The 19,473-nt window shown below is 45.0% G+C and overlaps 1 pseudogene; it reads left to right on the forward strand.

Annotated features, from left to right (window-relative positions):
- Nucleotides 1-399: 399 nt before the first annotated feature.
- Nucleotides 400-19,473, forward strand: SNRPD3 (annotated as a pseudogene).

The raw sequence follows: 19,473 nt of genomic DNA on the forward strand, positions 1-19,473 counted from the left end.
CTGGGTCTCGAAGAAGCCCCTCCCTTTCAATTCCCCAGACTTCCATTCCTAGAGGCCCCCAGCCTCCGGATCTAAGCGAGTCCTGGCCATTGGCAGTCTCGGCTTCTGGTAACCCCGCCCCTTCCCCCGCCCTCCCCTTCGCGCAGACGCGCAGGCCCTTTCGCGCCTCCGCTCCCCGGAAGCTCCGCCTCTTCGCCTGAGCGCGGCCCCGAAGCCCTGCCTTTCCACCAGCACTGGTTCCCCAGAGACTCTTCACCTTACCAAACTCCGTCTCTGCCTGGCGGTACTTCTCGGCCACCCTCAGGCCTAAGGCCAGGTCCTATCCGCACACCGCGGGGCTCCGGGAGACCTAACAGTACTCGGACTTCTTTGAAGGACGGCCGTAGGCCTGCTCCCGCTCTACTCTAAACCTCTTTCTCTATCCGGACGGTGAGATACCTCGCCTTAAGGAGGATAACCCCTTACCTGGTGGTGCCGGGTTCCAAAGGTTAAATTGTGAGGGTAGGTCCTGGCCCTCAGCCCCACTGCCTGCTGCCCCCGATCCGCGGGCCCAAGCCCCAGATCCCCGCCTTGCCGTCCAGCCTGTCCCTGGTGCTAGGTGCTTGGAAACGCGAGGCCCCCGCCCCCGCCTTGACGGCCGGAGGATCAGTGTTTCCGGCGGCACCTGGACCCTGTCACCAGCTCTCTCTTCCGGGGTCGGAACTATCGGAGCGGAGTCAACGTTTCCCAGCCGGAAGAATAAGAAGGCAGCAAAGGCAAGACCGCGCTCACCACTAAGAAAAGGAAGGGGCCGGGTCCTGCGCGCAGCATTTTGGGAACGCGTGGTATTCTGGGAGCGCGAGACCCGCCATTCGCTTGGCTCACGCCTTTGCAGTCGGTGGAGTTGCCGCTGCACCGGAAAGGGAGAGTAGGCCGGAGCCGGTGAGGTGAGGCCCGGGGCAGGCGAGGGTAGGCCCGAAGCACGCGTGAGGGGCCTAGGTCTGGAGAAGGACGCGCTGCTGAGGAACTCTGGGAGGTTCGGGGAGGGAGAAAAGCGGGAAGCCCGGGTCACCCAAACTGTCTGCGTTGCCTCACTAGCGCCTGGAAGTGAATTCTCATTAGCTTTTCCCCGAAGTACATGCTCTTTGTTTTCCCTGTCTCTCCAGACCACGTTTTCCCTCACATACAGGCAGTAGTCTTGAAATCATTTCTGGCTGCCTCCTTCCCCCAAGTTCTCTCCGGGTAATCCTTTCCAAAGTTGTTTGCATCTCTGCCTCCATTCCCCTTTTAGGCATTCGTCCTCTTATGCTTCCCGTATTGTTACAGAAACTTTATCAAGTTTCCTTGCTTCTAAACTGTTAAAAAAAAAAACAACCTGTTTGATCCGTTTGTAAGTGCTGCTGCCTTTTTATTGGATCATTCCTTACCTATAATCCTGCAGTCGTTCCGCACGATCTTCAGCATAAAAGCCAAACTCCTAACGCTACTTCCTCACCGAGAGAACCGGTCTTCCCCGAACTCGTGTTTCTTTTCCTCTTTTGGACACACATGATGTGTTCCAGCCTTCATTCGTTGCTCGTCTGGGAATATGAAATCCACTGCTTGTTTCTTGTATTTACATGAAATCAGGTGATTTCCGTGATCATGCTTTTCCTCCAAGCATTTCCTGCTTATAGCACGGTGTCCCTTTGTGAACACTTCATTTTCTATTTATCCTTGAAGGAGTGGAGGTAGGTCAGTAGGTACTTAATGAGTCAAATTAAATGCATGCCTCTTCTAGATTTGCCTGGATTCTTCGGTCTATATCTGCATTGCCCAGTACTTCAGCCACTACCCCAAGGCCATTGACCTCTTGAAATATGGCTGATGTGACTAAGGGAGTGAATGTTTAATTTTCATTTTATTTCACTTTAAGTTTAGTTAAAATAGTTATGGGTGGATTGTGGCTACTGTATTGGGCAGCTCAAGTCTATATCATGGGCTCTCAAAAGTAGTGTCATCCACAACTATGGGTTGGCAAGTACATCATGTGGTATGTATAGTTCAGTCCCCTGTCCCCCAACACACACACAATATTGGATACTGGTTATTTGATGAATTTAAAGAGGCATATGGTAGCAGGGAAGAAGATGGAAGGCACTTTTTTCTCATCCCATTAGCTTTCCCTCTCTCTCTAGCCAGCCCCCCATCCCCCCACTATTCTTTACCATCCCACATCTTGCATATATTTGCCAGATGAGTTTCTCAAAGTAGGGATTAAGCCGCCCCCCCCCCCCATGGAAAATAGCAGTTTTGGCATTCTTACTAAGTTTTATGGAGTGTCAGGCCTTAAGGGAAGCATGATATGTGCCACATGACTTCCTAGGCCCTGAAGGATGAACTAACTGTTTTCTCTTTCACTGTAGAACTCTTTTCCTGCCAAGATGTCTATTGGTGTGCCGATTAAAGTCCTACATGAGGCCGAGGGTCACATCGTGACATGTGAGACAAACACTGGTGAGGTGTATCGTGGGAAACTCATTGAGGCGGAGGACAACATGAACTGCCAGGTATCCTGTTTTCCATATAAGGTTATGGGGGAAGCTTGGGCCTCTGTCTTGGAACAGAGAAAGATAGTAATTGGAGGTCTTTTTGCAGTTCTTCTCTTTGAAGAGTTATTTTGGCATGTCTAATGTATGCCAGCTGTTGTTACAGTTGCTGCTGATGTAGGCGTAAATGAAAGCCATTTAAAGTTTGGGATATCTAATTTTGTTTTCTCCATCCTATAATCATCTTCCATATTTTGGGGACTTGTTTAAAAGAAGTAAACTTTGGTAGAATCTGTCAGGTTCAAGACCATTCTCCATTTGCCCCCTACATGTTTGTGTAACTGCTCTGCAGTTAGTGGAATCTTCCACTCACGTACCATATTTATTTTCCATATTTCTTGGAGGAAGAGTCGCATGTGATTATAGCAACTACCTTTTGAGGTAAGCAGATTTGGTGATAGTTTTGTCATCCATAAAATAGGGAGAGTAAGATTAAAAGACTTCTATCTACTGAATGTCTTTCCATTACAAATATCGGAGCAGCTTCCTCATACAGTGCCCTTCCTGTGACACTATTTTGTGTTTTTGCTAATAACCAGGAGAGTTTGTAGAGCATTGCTTTGGCAAGATGTATCAGCACACTTTCTCCTTTTTTCTTTAAATCATCAATTAAGAGCTTGTGCTTCAGAATCAGAGATGTGGGTTTGGATCCTAATCATCTGACCTTGATCATGTTAATCGCGTTAGTTTCCTTGTTTCTAAAATGGGAATGGTGTTATGTCCACTGAGACGTATATGCCAATGCAGAATTGTGCAAGAGATTTATTGGGGGAAATGATAATGAAGGATAAAGGAGAAGAAGTAGGAGTAGCTAGGAAAGCTTTCAATCTGTACTGGTCTGGTGCTGGGATAAGGAGAAGGAAAAGACCGGGTTGAGTGGGAAGAGCCTTAGAGAACAGTGTGTTTCTGAGGAAGTATCAGCCAGCAGGAGTTGCTCATTAGAAGAGTCTACTATGGGGCAGAAATGGCCTGTCTCTCGGATCCCCATTGTGATCAGTCATTGGCTGGCAGCCTGGGGAGACTGGCTTCAGAGTGAATGCTGTGATGGATCCCATAGGTCACAACTGGAGACTGTCAGCTCCTTGCATGCCTCATAGCCTGATGACCCTTGCGGGGAGATCCGAGCAGTGCATTCTGGAGATGGGGATAACACCCACACGCTGGGGCTGTTCTACAGATCAGTTTAGTTATGTATGTGCAACAAGTAGTTCACACCACACATAGTGCATGTTCACATATAGTTTGTGTTAATGTTTTCTAGGTGAGAAAACTGAAGGTCAGAAAGGGAAGGTGACTTCTCTAAGATCACACTGCAGATTGGGTGTCTTATCTGTTGCTCTGCAGGGTTCACTTATTTACTTGTGACAGCTCTGTAGCTTTGAACATCATCTTCCTGCTAGGTGGACCAGTGGGTGGGGCCAGTTCCCTGGCTCAGGGAAATAGACGTCTAGTAACTGCAGGTTTCTCTCTTCAGTGTTGATGCCATACAGGTAGATGGACTGGGCTTTCGAAAGGTCCTGTGGGGCTTTGCCTACCTTGTCTTTGTGAGGACCCCAGTTATAGATCCAGTCTCTGACTTAAGGCATCCTCATCCATTTTAAGGTACTTTGTTTTGGTGAATAGAATGCAAAACTGGGGGGCGCCTGGGTGGCTCAGTGGGTTAAGCCGCTGCCTTCGGCTCGGGTCATGATCTCAGGGTCCTGGGATCGAGTCCCGCATCGGGCTCTCTGCTCAGCGGGGAGCCTGCTTCCTTCTCTCTCTCTCTCTCTGCCTGCCTCTCAGTGTACTTGTAATTTCTCTCTGTCAAATAAATAAATAAAATCTTTAAAAAAAAAAAAAAAAAGAATGCAAAACTGGGGGTGAGGCACTTTAATGTGTTTATTCAGCTATTTATTTGGACAACTTACTGAGTGTCTGGTGCCTCAGACTGCCCATTTGTTTTGTGAGGGTGTCTGAGCAGATGACCTTGGTGGTCTCTCAAATTTAGCTAGTGTGATGCAAAGCGCACAGCCTGGTAATCGATCTAGAATCGGGTTGCAGCCTGCTACCTTGCGTGACTTGGGTCAAGCTTTGGATCTCCCTCACCCTCTTGTTCCCTCTTTTCTAAGTCAGGAATAAAAATAACACCTCAACCTCAGCATTATAGTGCAGAATAAATGAGTGAATGCATGTCCGATGGGGGGGAGCCAGTCACTTACTTCCTGCTTATGTTAATCTGGTAGGGCTGTCATAACAAAGTTTCACACTGGGTGGCTTAAACAAGTATATTTATTCCCTCAGAGTTCTGGAGGTGAAGAGGTTTGAGATCAAGGTGCCACGGGGTTAATTCTTCTCAGGGCATGAAGGATCTATTCTAGGCCTCTCTCCTTGGCTTATAGATGTTTGTCTCCTTCCTGTGTCTTCACATGGTTTTCCTTCTATGTAGGTCTGTATCCTGATCTCTTCTAAGGACACAAGTTACATTGAATTAGGGCTCAGTTACCTCTGTAAAGATCCAGTCTCTAAATATGGTCACATTCTGAGATGCTGAGGGGTTAAGACTTCAACAGATGAAGTTAGGATTCAGCCCATAACACTTCCCATGCCCAGATGCTGAGGCTTTGCTGGTTTTACCTAAACCTGGCTCACTGAATAAAAACCAGCAGGCACAGCTGAATGTACTCTGGTAAACCCAGCACAGTTCATTCACACATCCCCAGTATGCATAAGGCCAGTGGCTCCTGCAGTTCCTGCTGCTTTCGTTCCTTTCTGGCTCCAGTTAGTCTGCCCTTTGGGAGTGAAAGCATCCCCTTAGCACTTCCAGCCTTGACTAGAGGACAGCTGGAATTTAGTGTTTGCCATTCGATGTTGGTTTTTAATAACTTTGTTTTTTTTTCCCCCCTAAAGATTTATTTATTTACTTTAGAAAGCATGTGTGGGAGAGAGTGAGGGGAGGGGCAGAGGGAGAGAGAGAATCCTGAAGCAGACTCCTAGCTGAGTGTGGAGCCCACGGGGCTTGATGTCATGACCCTGAGATCATGATCTGAGCTGAAATCAAGAGTCGGCCATGCAGGCACCCCTAACATTTTTTGTTACAAAAGTGTGGTGGGTCACACACTACAAAGATTTGGAAAACAGGTAAGAGCATCTTGCCACAACCACAATTGGAAGGCAGCTGTGCTCACCACTATACCACCAACGTGCCACAGCCACAATTGGCATGGACTTTTTTTTTTTTTTCACCCTAGGAATGTGTCTTGGGATTCTAGTATTTTTTACTCTGCTTTCAAAAGGAGTTAGAGGTAGGGGGCACCTGGGTGGTTCAGTTGGTTGAGTCTGCCTTTGGCTCACATCATGATCTCAGGGTCCTAGGATCAAACCGTGCATTAGGTTCCCTGCTCAGTGGGGAGTTTGCTTCTCCCTCTGCCTCCCCCACCGCCCACCTGTGCACATGCTCGCTCTCTCTCAAATAAATAAATAAAACTTGTAAAAAAAAAAAAAAAAAAGAGGTGATTCATTAAAAAACTATATGAAAGATAAAAATGGACAGATAGGTCATGGTGCAGTTAACTTGGTGTAGACTATAAAATGAAGCCAGGCAGGCAGTTAGTAACCAGAAATGTAAACCTGAATCCCTGTACATTTAATAAAGGCATATTCTGTTCTCAGCTACTTAAAGAGTATTGGCAGAGGGAGATCAGCAGTTCTAAGGTACATAGTGCCCTTAAGATAAATACCAGTTGTTCGGTTTTCCTTGGCATTCAGATGTGGGAGACATTTTTCCCCTGGGCCCTGATGAAAAGTATACAGTCTTAGTCTGTTGGGTAGTGTCATCAACATCCCCATACAAAATACACCTTTTGGAGTTCCTCAGATATTTTTTAAAGGTTTTATTTATTTATTTGTCAGAGCGAGCATGTGCAAAGGTGTGCGCACAAGTGGGCAGAGTGGTAGGCAGAGGCAGAGAGAGAAGCAGGCAGAGAGAATAGGGTTTTTGTTTTGTTTTTGTTTTTTAGATTTTATTTATTTATTTGACAGATCACAAGCAGGCAGAGGCAGAGAGAGGGGGAAGCAGGCTCCCCGCTGAGCAGAGAGCCCAATTCGGGGCTCGATCCCCAGACCCTGGGATCATCACTTGAGCTGAAGGCAGAGGCTTTAACCCACTGAGCCACCCAGGCACCCTGAGAATCTGGTATTTTTAATGTAGCCTGTTACCACAGCCCTTTTTTGACAGTGCAGATGTAATCTGTGCAAGAATTAATCTTAGGATGAGGTCCTTGAGATGGTGCTCACAGGGTCAGAAGGTGTAGATACTTCTTTGCATCTGAGGTTTGTTTGGGAAAGCAGGGAGTCTTGTCCTTCTGCTCTGTACCACACAGCTGCAAGGCAAGCATAATCTGCTAGCCAGGGCTGTCAGCTATGGTGGTATCTATAGGTGAGAGAGCCCTGTGAGTGCTCTGAGAGTGTCTCCTAAGGGCTCTGTGTGTGGGGGGTGAGCAGGGCCTCTGTGGCTCTCCAAGTGGGTTTTTTTTTTTTTTTTTTAAATTTATTTAGTCAGAGAGAGAGAGCGAGAGCGAGCACAGGCAGACAGAGTGGCAGGCAGAGTCAGAGGGAGAAGCAGGCTCCCCGTGGAGCAAGGAGCCCGATGTGGGACTCGATCCCAGGACGCCGGGATCATGACCTGAGCCGAAGGCAGCTGCTTAACCAACTGAGCCACCCAGGCGTCCCTCTCCAAGTGGTTTTTTAAGCTGATTTGTGTTTGTAGCAGAGATGGGACCTGATGGAGGAGTGTATCCCATCTATTGCCCAGCCTGGGTGTGGATGATTTAAAACCAGAGGTCCCCAAATGGAGAAATTTCTGTTGTTGGTTATGTGTGCTTACCATGGTTTTGAAGCATCCTATCTTTATTAAATGTCCGTGAGGGAATGAAGGGATTTCTTCAAAATAAAAAATATATATATTTCTTAAGAAAGAATACTTCTAGTCAAATATTTGGTAAAATATTAAAAACCAAAAAGGACTTTTAAGGTGAGGAATTATGAGTAGAAATAAGCACGTTATTTTGATTTTAATAGACTAGTTTATATTTATCTAACCTTTCAGAGGCAGCTTTTATGGCTATGGATTTTATTGGGTATCCAGTATAAAGTGTCCCTGGAAGTTCTTGTGTAGAGTCTTAGCGAATGCTGGAAGTGTTCTCCCAGCTCAGCAGTATTCAGATATTTAGGACATCTCATAATTTTTTTAATTAAAGACTTATTTATTTGATAAACAAATCACAAGTAGGCAGAGAGAGAGGAGGAAGCAGGCTCCCTGCTGAGCTGAGAGCCTGATGCGGGGCTTGATCCCAGAACCCTGGGATCATGACTTGAGCCAAAGGCAGAGGCCTAACCCACTGAGCCATCCAGGTGCCCCAAGTAAAGTGGACTTTTTTTTTTTTTTAAAAAGATTTTATTTATTGGGCCCCTGGGTGGCTCAGTGGGTTAAGCTGCTGCCTTCGGCTCAGGTCATGATCTCAGGGTCCTGGGATCAAGTCCCACATCGGGCTCTCTGTTCGGCAGGGAGCCTGCATCCCTCTCTCTCTCTCTCTGCCTGCCTCTCCGTCTACTTGTGATCTCTCTCTATCAAATAAATAAATAAAATCTTAAAAAAAAAAGATTTTATTTATTTATTTGACAGAGAGAAATCACAAGTGGGCAGAGAGGCAGAGAGAGAAAGAGGAGGAAGCAGGCTCCCTGCTGAGCAGAGAGAGCCCGATGCGGGACTCGATCCCAGGACCCCGAGATCATGACCTGAGCCGAAGGCAGCAGCTTAACCCACTGAGCCACCCAGGCGCCCCTAAAGTGGACTTTTAACATACAAAAACAATGACCTTATTAATATTTAGACATGTAAGTTGGGAAAAGGTAAGAATTTCTAAACTTACAAGATGATAAAATTAATACCACCAAGGGTTCCTTACCAGTCTGCCAGTAGAAGGACAGATTGTTAAATCGTTTCTGGAAAACACATTTAAATGTCAGCATAGAAAAGTTCCTACCCTTTGGTGCCATAGTTCTACTTCTGAAAATCATTCATAGTGCTGTGCTGTTTTTATTTTTTTCTTAAGATTTGTTAGTTTATTATAGAGAGAGCATGAAGGTGGGGAGGCAGAAGGAGAGGAAGAGAGAGAAAATCCCAAGCAGACTCCCTGCCAAGCATGAAGCCCAGTGCAGGGCTCACACAGGACTCAATCCCTCAACCCCTAGGACTGACCTATGCTGAAACCAAGAGTCAAGACACCTAACTGACTGAGCCACCCAGGTGCCTCTGCATTGCTGTTTTTATTTATTCATTCATTCATTCATTCATTTATTTATTTATTCATTCATTCATTCATTCATTCATTTATTTATTTAAAAGATTTTTTAAAAAATTTATTTATTTGACAGACAGGGATTACAAGTAGGCAGAGAGGCAGGCAGAGAGAGAGAGAGAGGAGGAAGCAGGCTCTCCACAGGACAGAGAGCCCGATGTGGAGCTGGATCCCCAGACCCTGGGATCATGACCTGAGCCGAAGGCAGAGTCTTTAACCCACTGAGCCACCCAGGCTCCCTGCAGTGCTGTTTTTAATGATGAAAACCTAAAAACAAACATTTCTAATGAGTTAAATAAATTATGGTTAAACAAATTAGGGTACTTTACAAAGAATATTATTCATCTGGTCAAATAATGTGGAAGAATATTTAATGTCAATGGGAAGATACTGTTGACCTAAGTGGAGAAAAATACAAAACTCCACAATGTGTTCCTAGTTTAAAAAATAAAGCCAAATTATAAGTGATACATAAAAATGCATTAAGTTAAAAAAAAAAGTAAAAAAAAAAATAATGCATTAAGTTTTTGAGCAAAACCAAAGTGAGTAGTTATCTTTTGGTGGAAATTAAATGAGATTAAAAACATTTTGGGGGGGGGCGCCTGGGTGGCTCAGTGGGTTAAGCCGCTGCCTTCGGCTCAGGTCATGATCTCAGGGTCCTGGGATCGAGTCCCACATCGGGCTCTCTGCTTGGCGGGGAGCCTGCTTCCTCCTCTCTCTCTCTGCCTGCCTCTCTGCCTACTTGTGATCTCTCTCTATCAAATAAATAAATAAAATCTTTAAATTTAAAAAAAAAAGCCGAATTATAAGTGATACATAAAAATGCATTAAGTTAAAAAAAAAAAGGAAGTAAACAAAAATAAATGCATTAAGTTTTTGAGCAAAACCAAAGTGAGTAGTTATCTTTTGGTGGAAATTAAATGAGATTAAAAACATTTTTTTAGGGTGCCTGGGTGGCTCAGTGGGTTAAGCCGCTGCCTTCGGCTCAGGTCATGATCTCAGGGTCCTGGGATCGAGTCCTGCATCGGGCTCTCTGCTCAACAGGGAGCCTGCTTCCTCCTCTCTCTCTCTCTCTCTCTCTCTCTCTCTCTCTCTCTGCCTGCCTCTCTGCCTACTTGTGATCTCTGTCAAATAAATAAATAAATAAAATCTTTAAAAAAAAAAAAAAAAAAAACATTTTTTAGAGGGGGGCGCCTGGGTGGCTCAGTGGATTAAACTGCTGCCTTCGGCTTAGGACATGATCTCAGGGTCCTGGGATTGAGTCCCACATCGGGCTCTTTGCTCAGCAGGTAGCCTGCTTCCTCCCCCCTCTCTCTCTGCCTGCCTCTCTGTCTACTTGTGATCTCTCTCTGTCAAATAAATAAATAAAATCTTAAAAAAAAAAATTTTTTTTTAGGGGTGCCTGGGTGGCTTAGTGGGTTAAAGTCTCTGCCTTCAGCTTGGGTCGTGATCCCCAGGTCCTGGGATCAAGCCTTGCATTGGGCTCTCTGCTCAGCGGGGAACCTGCTTCCTCCTCTCTCTCTGCCTGCCTCTCTGCCTACTTGTGATCTTTGTCAAATAAATAAAATCTTTATAAACAAACAAAAAAAACATTTTTTAAAGTTTTTATTGATATATATGCAGGGAGTCTTGTCCTCCTCTTTGTACTCCACAGCTGCAAGGCAAGCATAAGCTGCTAGCCAGGGCTGTTGACTATGACAGCATCTAGAGGTGACAGAGCCCCACAGAATATATATGTAGAGAGAGAGAGAGAGAGTGTGTGTGTGTGTGTGTTTGTTTTTGTTTTTGTATTTTTTAGTAATCTCTGCACCTTTTGTGGGGCATGAACTCGTGACCCTAAGAACAAGACTCCCATACTGTTACGACTCAGCCAACCAGGTGCCCCATGGGGGGATTGAAATTTTTAAGAAAAAAACTTTTTCCCCTTCCTACTTTAAAAATTAAAATATCTGGGGCACTTGGGTGGCTCAGATGGTTAAACATCTGCCCTCAGCTCAGGTCATGATCTCCAGATCCTGGAATTGGAGCCCCTCATTGGACTCCCAGCTCAGCGGGGAGTCTGCTTTTCCCTCTCCCTCTGCCTCTCCCCCTGCTTGTGCTCTCTCTCCCTCTCTCAAATGAATGAATAAAATCTTTAAAAAAAAAATTAAAAGATGTGTTAAGTTTATGATCATGAAGCACAGTAAAGATTATTTTATTTTAAAGATTTTATTTATTTATTTGAAAGAGAGACAGTGAGAGAGAGTATGAGCAAGGAGAAGGTCAGAGGGAGAAGCAGACTCCCCATGCAGCTGGGAACCCGATACAGGAATCGATCCCTGGACTCCAGGGTCATGACCTGAGCTGAAGGCAGTTGTCCAACCAACTGAGCCACCCAGGCGTCCCAGTGAAGATTATTTTAAAAGAAGAGGGTATGTTACAAGTAGATAAATGAAGTCCTGGAGTTCTAATATACAGTATAGTAATTAGAGGTAACAAAACTATTATAAACATTAAACTTGCTGAAATAAAAGATCTTAATACTTCTCATCACTAGAAATTATAATTGTATGACATGATAGAGAAGTTAGTTAATGCTACAGTGGCAGTCATTGTAATATAAGTGTATCAAATCTCAGTATATTGTATACCTTAAACTTACACAATGTTATATATCAGTTATAGCTCAATAAAAAGACCCTGAAAATTAGATAAAGGAAGAGGGTAAATGGCCAAATGCAAAATTTCACTTCTTAAAGCAATATAATTCCTAGAAATTTGGTGGGAGAGAGTGATAAGAGTTCAGAGACTCTGCTGGAGCCAAAATGGTGCTTTGGGAGCCTTAGCATGACCACCCTATCACTGACTGGACTGTTCAAACCTTTTTTTTTGTTGTTATGGAAAAATGGCCTGTGCGTGATTTCTTTTTGTAAAATGGTAACCTGAGAGAACCCGTCACATGACTGTCAAAAAACTTCCCAGAATGAATATCAGGAAAGTTTTTGACAGAAATGTGCAGGGTGGTTGGGAATCTCTTTAGATACCCTCTCTAGCTAGAATGAAAAACTGCTTATCTATGTGCTCTCTGTACATGCAGTATTTCCCTCTGTACCATTCAATTCAGGATCACGTATTGGCGCTTAATATCAGCTTGCTTTGTACTTTTTAGTCTGGGACAGTTAAATCCTTTTGCTTTTCCCAGCATTGACATTTTGGAAGAATAATGACCAGTTATTTGTTTTAGAATATCTTTTGATTGTATGTCTTTCTCTGGTGTTTCTTCATGTTGGGATTTGGGGTTTGTTTTTGTGTTGTTTTGGCTGTTACTGTGTAAGTGATAACTTCTTCTGGGGTTGTCACTAGGAGGCCCAGAACACTTGTTTGACCCTATTGGTGATGTTAACCTTGATAATTTGGTTGAAGTATTGTGTGGTCTGTCCACTGTACTACTTTTTTTCCTTTTGCAACAAAGGAGAATTTTGTGAGGGAGGTTCTTGAAGTAAATATCTTGTGAGTATTCTGTTATTCATCACCACCTTCATCAGCCCTCATTTAGCATCCAGTGAAGATTCTTGTTTGAATTTTTTTACCATAATGGTTACAAAAAAATTTTTTTTTAACTTACTAAGATTTATTATTTATTTGAGAGAGAGTTGAGAGCATGTGCCAGGGTGGGGAGGGGCAGAGGAAGAGGGAAAGAGAATCTCAGGTGGACTCCACTGAGTGGGGCTCAGTCTCAAAATCCTGAGATCACAACCTGGGCCAAAATCTGGAGTCAGATATTTATTTATTTTGTATTTAAGATTTTATTTATGTATTTGACAGACAGATCACAAATAGACAGAGAGGCAGGCAGAGGGAGAGAGAAAGCAGGCTCCCCGCTGAGCGGAGAGCCCGATTCAGGGCTCCATCCCAGGTCCCTGAGATCATGACCTGAGCCGAAAGCAGAGGCTTTAACCCACTGAGCCACCCAGGCACCCCTGGAGTCGGATATTTAACCCGCTGTGCCACCCAGGCACCCCAGAATGGTTTTTGGTTTTGACTGTATCATGCTTTCGATATTTGCTAGGTCTACTGGAAGAGCCTTCCCTTAGTCCCCATTTATTCATTCATTTATTGTCAGTATAGGCTCATGGGTTTCTGTTTCATTAAATGGGTTATAATCTGTTACTATTATTATTTTGATTGATTTATCCCAAATTTGTCCAGAAGCTGACTTCTTTTGTGTCCTTTTGGTGTCCCTTGGCCATTTGGGGGGAGCACATCCTTAATCTTCTGAAATAAGATGTTTGTTGCAGGCTCATCTTTTACCTTCCCTAACCCAGCTCTGGAATCAGCCATTTCTTCAGGTATCCTTGGTTTCTTTTTGGTTGGGAGTAAAATTTTTAAAAACCAAGATCCAGGTACTGTTTAGTATTTTATTTTATTTATTATTTATTTTTTTTAAGAAAGATTTTTATTTATTTGACACACAGAGAAATCACAAGTAGGCAGAGAGGCAGGCAGAGAGAGAGGAGAAAGCAGGCTCCCCGCTGAGCAGAGAGCCCGATGCAGGACTCAAGATCCCAGGACCTTGAGATCATGACCTGAGCCAAAGGTAGAGGATTAACCCTCTGAGCCACCCAGGCGCCCACTGTTTAGTATTTTAAAAGTCTTAGTTTAACTTGTGGGGATCTGTCTCCAAGAGGCCGAGTGCTTAATAGTACCAGAAATTTCCATTCATGTGGCACCTAGGTGGCATAGTGGGTTAAGTATCCCACTCTTGGTTTCAGCTCAGCTCAGGTCATGATCTCAGGGTTGTGATATCAAGCCCCATGTCAGCCTCTGCACTTGTGGGGGGGAGGTCTGCCTGAAGGTTCTCTCCCTTGGCCCCTATCCCCTACCCCCACCCTCTCAAGTCCATGCTCTCTCTTTTCTCTCTAAAATAAATAACTTAAAGGGGGAGGAAAAAAAAAAAGTAGTACCAGAAACTTCCATTCATTGCATGCTTATTCTGTACGAGGCACTATGCTAGTATTTTGTTTTTGTTTTTTAAAGATTTTACTTATTTATTAGACATACAGAGATCACAAGTAGGCACAGAGAGGGGAGGGGGAGAAGCAGGCTCCCTGCTGAACAGAGAGCCCCATGTGGGCTGGGATCCCTGGGATCCCAGGGATCCCATGATCCTGAGATCATGACCCGAGCCGAAGGCAGAGGCTTTAACCCACTGAGCCACCCAGGCGCCCCTATGCTAGTGCTCTTTATGTACAATAGATCTTTAAGTTATCACAGGACCTCTCTGAGGACAAATTTCCAGATCACCAGAGTGACCAAGCATGGAAGGAATGGATCTAAACCCAAGTCTTTGAGTCTCAAATCTCTGATCTTAACCATCATCTCTGAAGATGAGGTGTATAGTAAACCTGCTAGGTCCTGTTGATTCTAGAATTGTCAGATCCTCACTCTTATCAAATTTCAGACAAGAAGATGAGTAGAAAAAAGAGGGAGGCTCTGTTATTAATGGTAGGTCAGGGGAGAATAGGGGAGGGGACCAGACGTTTGTTGAGCCCTTGCTGTGTGCCCCGCAACAGGATGTTGTGATTGATAATCCCAGAGCACCCCAACATTGCGTTACAGCCCTGGAGTTAGTCCTCTCTTGGCCCTGGATGTGTGGGGAAATTCCCACAATTTTGATTGTATTAAGGTGTTCTCTCTCCCCCAAGATGTCATTTCAGTTGGGTACCTGGTTTATGCCACCTGTGTTTCATTATGGCTGTTTGGGAAAGTTGAATAAAGTGGGTGTTCCCACCTGACATCACTGAAACCTAGTTCACTCAAATTGTTGCCTTTGGCTTACGATGCAGACATAACTTGGGCTTATTAACAAGCTGTATGGGTGGGTGGGCCTGTGGGGCTTTATGCCTAGCACAGCCATTTCTCTGCTGGTGCTACGAGGGAGTGCATGAGTACAGCAGCCAACCTGGTCATTCTTAGGGTTGTCATAGGAGTCAGTTGATGCTGGACCCTTTCCTGCTTCAGCCAGGACAGATCCATTTGTGGAAACAGTTCATCTTGTTGGTCGTACTGAACACCCTCTGTCAGGGATTCTCAAAGTGGGTTGGGGAGGTTGTAGGAGAGGAACGGGTGAGATGTACTGGACTGTGCTGGAGAAGTAGCTTAGCAGTAGCACAGCCTCCAAAATAGATGTCTTGGTGGTCATTTAGATTCATTGTTTACTGCTCTTCTAATATGTACTCAATAATAGGAACACAGCATTTAGACATATTTGTCTCATTTAATTTGTTCCTTTACTGTTTAAGGAAGTAAGTGGTGATCTGATGTATGGTTTCAGAATGTGGGTTTAGAGTTAGACCTGAGTTCATAGTGATCTGTAGCACTGTGTGATTTATAGGAGTTATGATACGAAATTGCCTGGTATGTTAATAAGTGCTCAGTAAAAGTTGGCTTTTTTTTTTTTTTTTTTTTAAGATTTTATTTATTTACTTGACAGAGAGAGATCACAAGTAGGCAGAGAGAGAGAGAGAGGAGGAAGAAGGCTCCCTGCTGAGCAGAGAGCCCGATGCGGGACTCGATCCTAGGACCCTGAGATCATGACCGGAGCCGAAGGCAGCGGCTTAACCCACTGAGCCACCCAGGTGCCCAAAAGTTGGCTTTATTAATCATACTTCTTGTTCAGTTGTGGCACCAGAGGTTACGGTATTTGGATTTTGTTTTTTTGGTGAGAGAGGGAGAGAGAGCACAAGCAGGGGGAGGGCAGAGGGACAAGCAGACTCCCTGCTGGATGCGGAGCCCAACGCGGGGCTTGGTCCTAGGACCCCAAGATCATGATCTGTGCCGAAGTCAGACACTTAACTGATTGAGCCACCCAGGCACCCCCAGAGGTTATGGCATTCTTCGAGGCAAGAACAGGATGGCAAGAATATAGAACCTGTGTGGAAATTTAAGATACTGGGGATGTTGAGCCTAGAACAGAAAATTTACGGGAATCTAGAGCCCTGTAACCCTGAGGGGGGAACAGGGGCAGTGGGTTGAAGCTCTATGAACTGTTCCACCTCCACATTTAGATTTAGTGAGGATGGCCCTGGGGTATTGTTAGTCTTTCGGCAAATTGAGTGCTCAAGCAGAGGCTGGGTGGCCAGTTAGCTCTTCGAAGAAAAGAATGAGTATAAGGTGGCAACAAGCCAGTTAGGAATCTGGGGAGACAACACCTCTCTACAATGTGGACTTTAACCTATTCTGAATAAATTATATTCTCTTTCATCCAGAAGACTCAAAATAAGCTACTTTTTGTGGTAAATATGGTCCCTGTTGAGGTCAGCGCTAGCCGGTTTGGGTCCCCTGCTATGCCAAGGCTGTCTGCTGGTTGGTCTCACCTCGAGGCTCCCTGTCTCTCCATCCCACAGTTTATCTATGTTGGCATATTGATCTTTCCAAAGTGCTACCCTGATCCTGTCCACTCTCCCTCTGTCCACAAATGAGTGACCCCATAATCTCCCAAGGTGATAACTTTGTCCTCTCTCTCAATTGTTCTGCTCCAGTCCTTATAACCTGTAGGTTCGTGCCCAAGTGTCCTGTCAGTGCAGGCTCTTGCCTCACACGTCTCCCAATATTCTGAGCCCTTCGTACAGGCGCTGCTGCTTGTACTTCTCAGTCCCTGGTCATTGAAGCTAGAGGGGCCCTGGTGCATACTCATGACCTTCATGGTGCCTTTTCTGTGTGTGCTAGACAGATGCAGGACAGGACACAGTTGGGGACAGGTGGTTCAAAGCTGTTTCGTTAGAGTTTTTCACCATTGAGAACTCTTCACATGCTGGCAAGGGAGGCAGTATATGGCAGAGTTAGGGCTCTGGAGTCACGCCAGCTGGATTTGAATCTGCATCCTTTCATTCTGTCTGTTGGACTTTGGACAAGTGCTTTAGGGTTTTTTTTGTTTTGTTTTTGTTTTATTTTTATCTGTAAAAGATGGAAATGCCCATAACCTATCCTGAAGGTGCTGTGAGGACCAAATATGTGAAGTGCTTTGCCTGGCTTCTTTATTTCATGATGTCAGTTTGTGCAGTTCTGGACTTCTCCTACCACCAGCCAAGGCTCCCCACTTGTGTGCCCTTATTCTCTGTTGGTGCTGTTGGCCCCGATTGATGAGCTGGTGATTCCCTTCCAGATGTCCAACATCACAGTCACATACAGAGATGGCCGAGTGGCACAGCTGGAACAGGTGTACATCCGTGGCAGCAAGATCCGTTTTCTCATTTTGCCTGACATGCTGAAAAATGCGCCCATGTTAAAGAGCATGAAAAATAAAACCAAGGCTCAGGGGCTGGCCGGGGAAAAGCTGCTATTCTGAAGGCCCAAGGTATGTGCTCCTCTTGCACTGGTTTCAATGTGTTTGTCCTGTATCTTTTAGGGAAGGGCAGGCCCTGTCAATTGGCTGGGCCTGGCGTGGACTTGGACTTAGCCATCTCCACACTCACTGCCACCCTACAGCCTTGGGACCCCCCACATGTGAGGGGCTGATGGCCTGATCTTACCTTCTGTCTCTTGTCTTGCCTGATCACATTCATAGGGCTTATGCAAAATCCAAAGTGCCTCCTTCGAAAGAAGGGGACTCTTAAGTGAGAGACTGGATAAGTCTCCTATAATGACTTTGTTTCCAGGAATTCTGTCCAAAGATTCTGGGGGAGGCTTGCTCTTACTAGTTTGCTGAGCAGGAGCTCTGGGGGGGGGGGGGCTTAGCTGACAACTGAAGCAGTGGGGTAACAGTTCGCAGAGAGCTCGGGGTGTTTAATCACACCCCGTATAAGTGTGGGGGGGGATTACTGACGGTAGGGATCCATTTTCATGTAAGAAATAAATAGTTTTAAGCCATCTTTACCCATTAAAGGGACCAGACTTCTGTTTTCTAATATTCTTACATTTGAAAATAAATCCTTCCTTCAGCATGTCCTCACTGATCCAGTGACTTTCCTTAGTCTGGCCTTTCTTTTTGGTTAGCCTAGTCAGAGGTTTTATCTTTGGGTCCCCGAGAAGCTCTGCTGTGTTGATTATCTAGGAAGCAAGTGCGTTCATTAGAAACTATCTGAGTATCGGTAAAAAGATTTATAGCGCAGGAAAGTCACTGGATTCTCCCATCAGTATCTTTTGTTGTGCATATTTTATATATGAGGTAGTTTTTGAGTTTAAAGGTGCAATAGAGTAATCCTTTATTATTTATTTATTTATTTAAAGATTTTATTTATTTATTTGACAGATCACAAGTAGGCAGAGAGAGAGGGGGAAGCAGGCTCCCTGCCGAGCAGAGAGCCCATGCGGGGCTTGATCCCAGTACGCTGGAATCATGACCTGAGCTGAAGGCAGAGGCTTAACCCACTGAGCCACCCAGGTGCCCCTAGAGTAATCCTTTAAGTGTCCTTCCAAAAAACTGATCAGAGAATCTCCTTGCCCTTGCTAGGTAGGTGGCATTTGTAGAACCAAAAGCTCTGGACTTTTTGTCCTGGTGAAGGAATGATTTTCAGGAATACTGGCTTTCCTACTAGAACTGCTGTTCTCTCTGCTTTCTCAGGGAAGGGCTGTCCTCATTGTCAGTGCGTAACTGCACCATCTTCTCCGACAAAAGATGCAACCCAGTAGCCTGTGCACTGGAAGGCACTTGGCAGTTAGTTTGTCCAGGTTCACTGGCCTCTGCCTGAGCCATCTATATCTCTGTCGGTCCCTTGCTCTGGTTCATTTCAGTATGTGGCTGGGCTCCTGGGTGACTTTCCTCCCTCTTCACGAGGCTCTACAAGAGTGTAGAGGAATCAGTCTCCAATTAGTAGGCATCAGAATATTTTCATCTGTCCTTCAAAGCCACTGGTCCTCTCCTAGAACTCTTGGAGTTACAGAGAACAGCAGCTTGTATGCCCTTTGTATGGGGAGTAGTTTTTATTTGTTTGTTTTTCTATTATGAAACATTCTATATTGCAGAATACCTCAAAAAATAATAAAACCTGTTACCCAGATTTAACAGATATTTAGTATTTAACTATTTGTTTCAGGATTTTAAGTGTGAATTAAGTTCATCTGTTTTGTTTTATTAACTCACCCTAGGCCAGTGCTGGGAATTCATCTTTTCTGTGGTTCTCAGGCCTGTTCCCCAAACCACCTAAGCTCTCAACACCCTGACTCCCAGCCTCATGTTGAAATCAGTGCTGGACTGGAAGGCACTCCAGCTCTGGTCCCCCTGCAATGAGGAAATGTCATGGGGTCGGCATGGGGTTGGACCAGGTGGCTTTTCAGGCCTCTTCTGTGCCAGTGTCCAAGGACTCTGGCTGCTCCGTGGCATGAGCATTTGCTGACCACACTGACCTGGCCTTATCCTTTCTTTCCACCTTTCAGTGGCTGCAAGAGGAAGAGGACGTGGAATGGGGCGTGGAAACATCTTCCAGAAAAGAAGATAAATTTATCTGTTGAACAGAACTTTGCCGTTATTTTTTCTTTTAGGTCATCTGTGTTCAGGGGGGTGTGTGCTTATGTATATGTTCTGGCTTTTCTTTTGACATCTTTCTCTTTAGATCAGGGGAAATGTTAAACTAAATAAATATGGTGGTCCTTTT

This window comes from Mustela putorius, unplaced genomic scaffold (assembly GCF_011764305.1).
Source record: "Mustela putorius furo isolate JIRA1106 unplaced genomic scaffold, ASM1176430v1.1 tig00003858_pilon_pilon_pilon, whole genome shotgun sequence".
Classification (NCBI taxonomy): domain Eukaryota; kingdom Metazoa; phylum Chordata; class Mammalia; order Carnivora; family Mustelidae; genus Mustela; species Mustela putorius.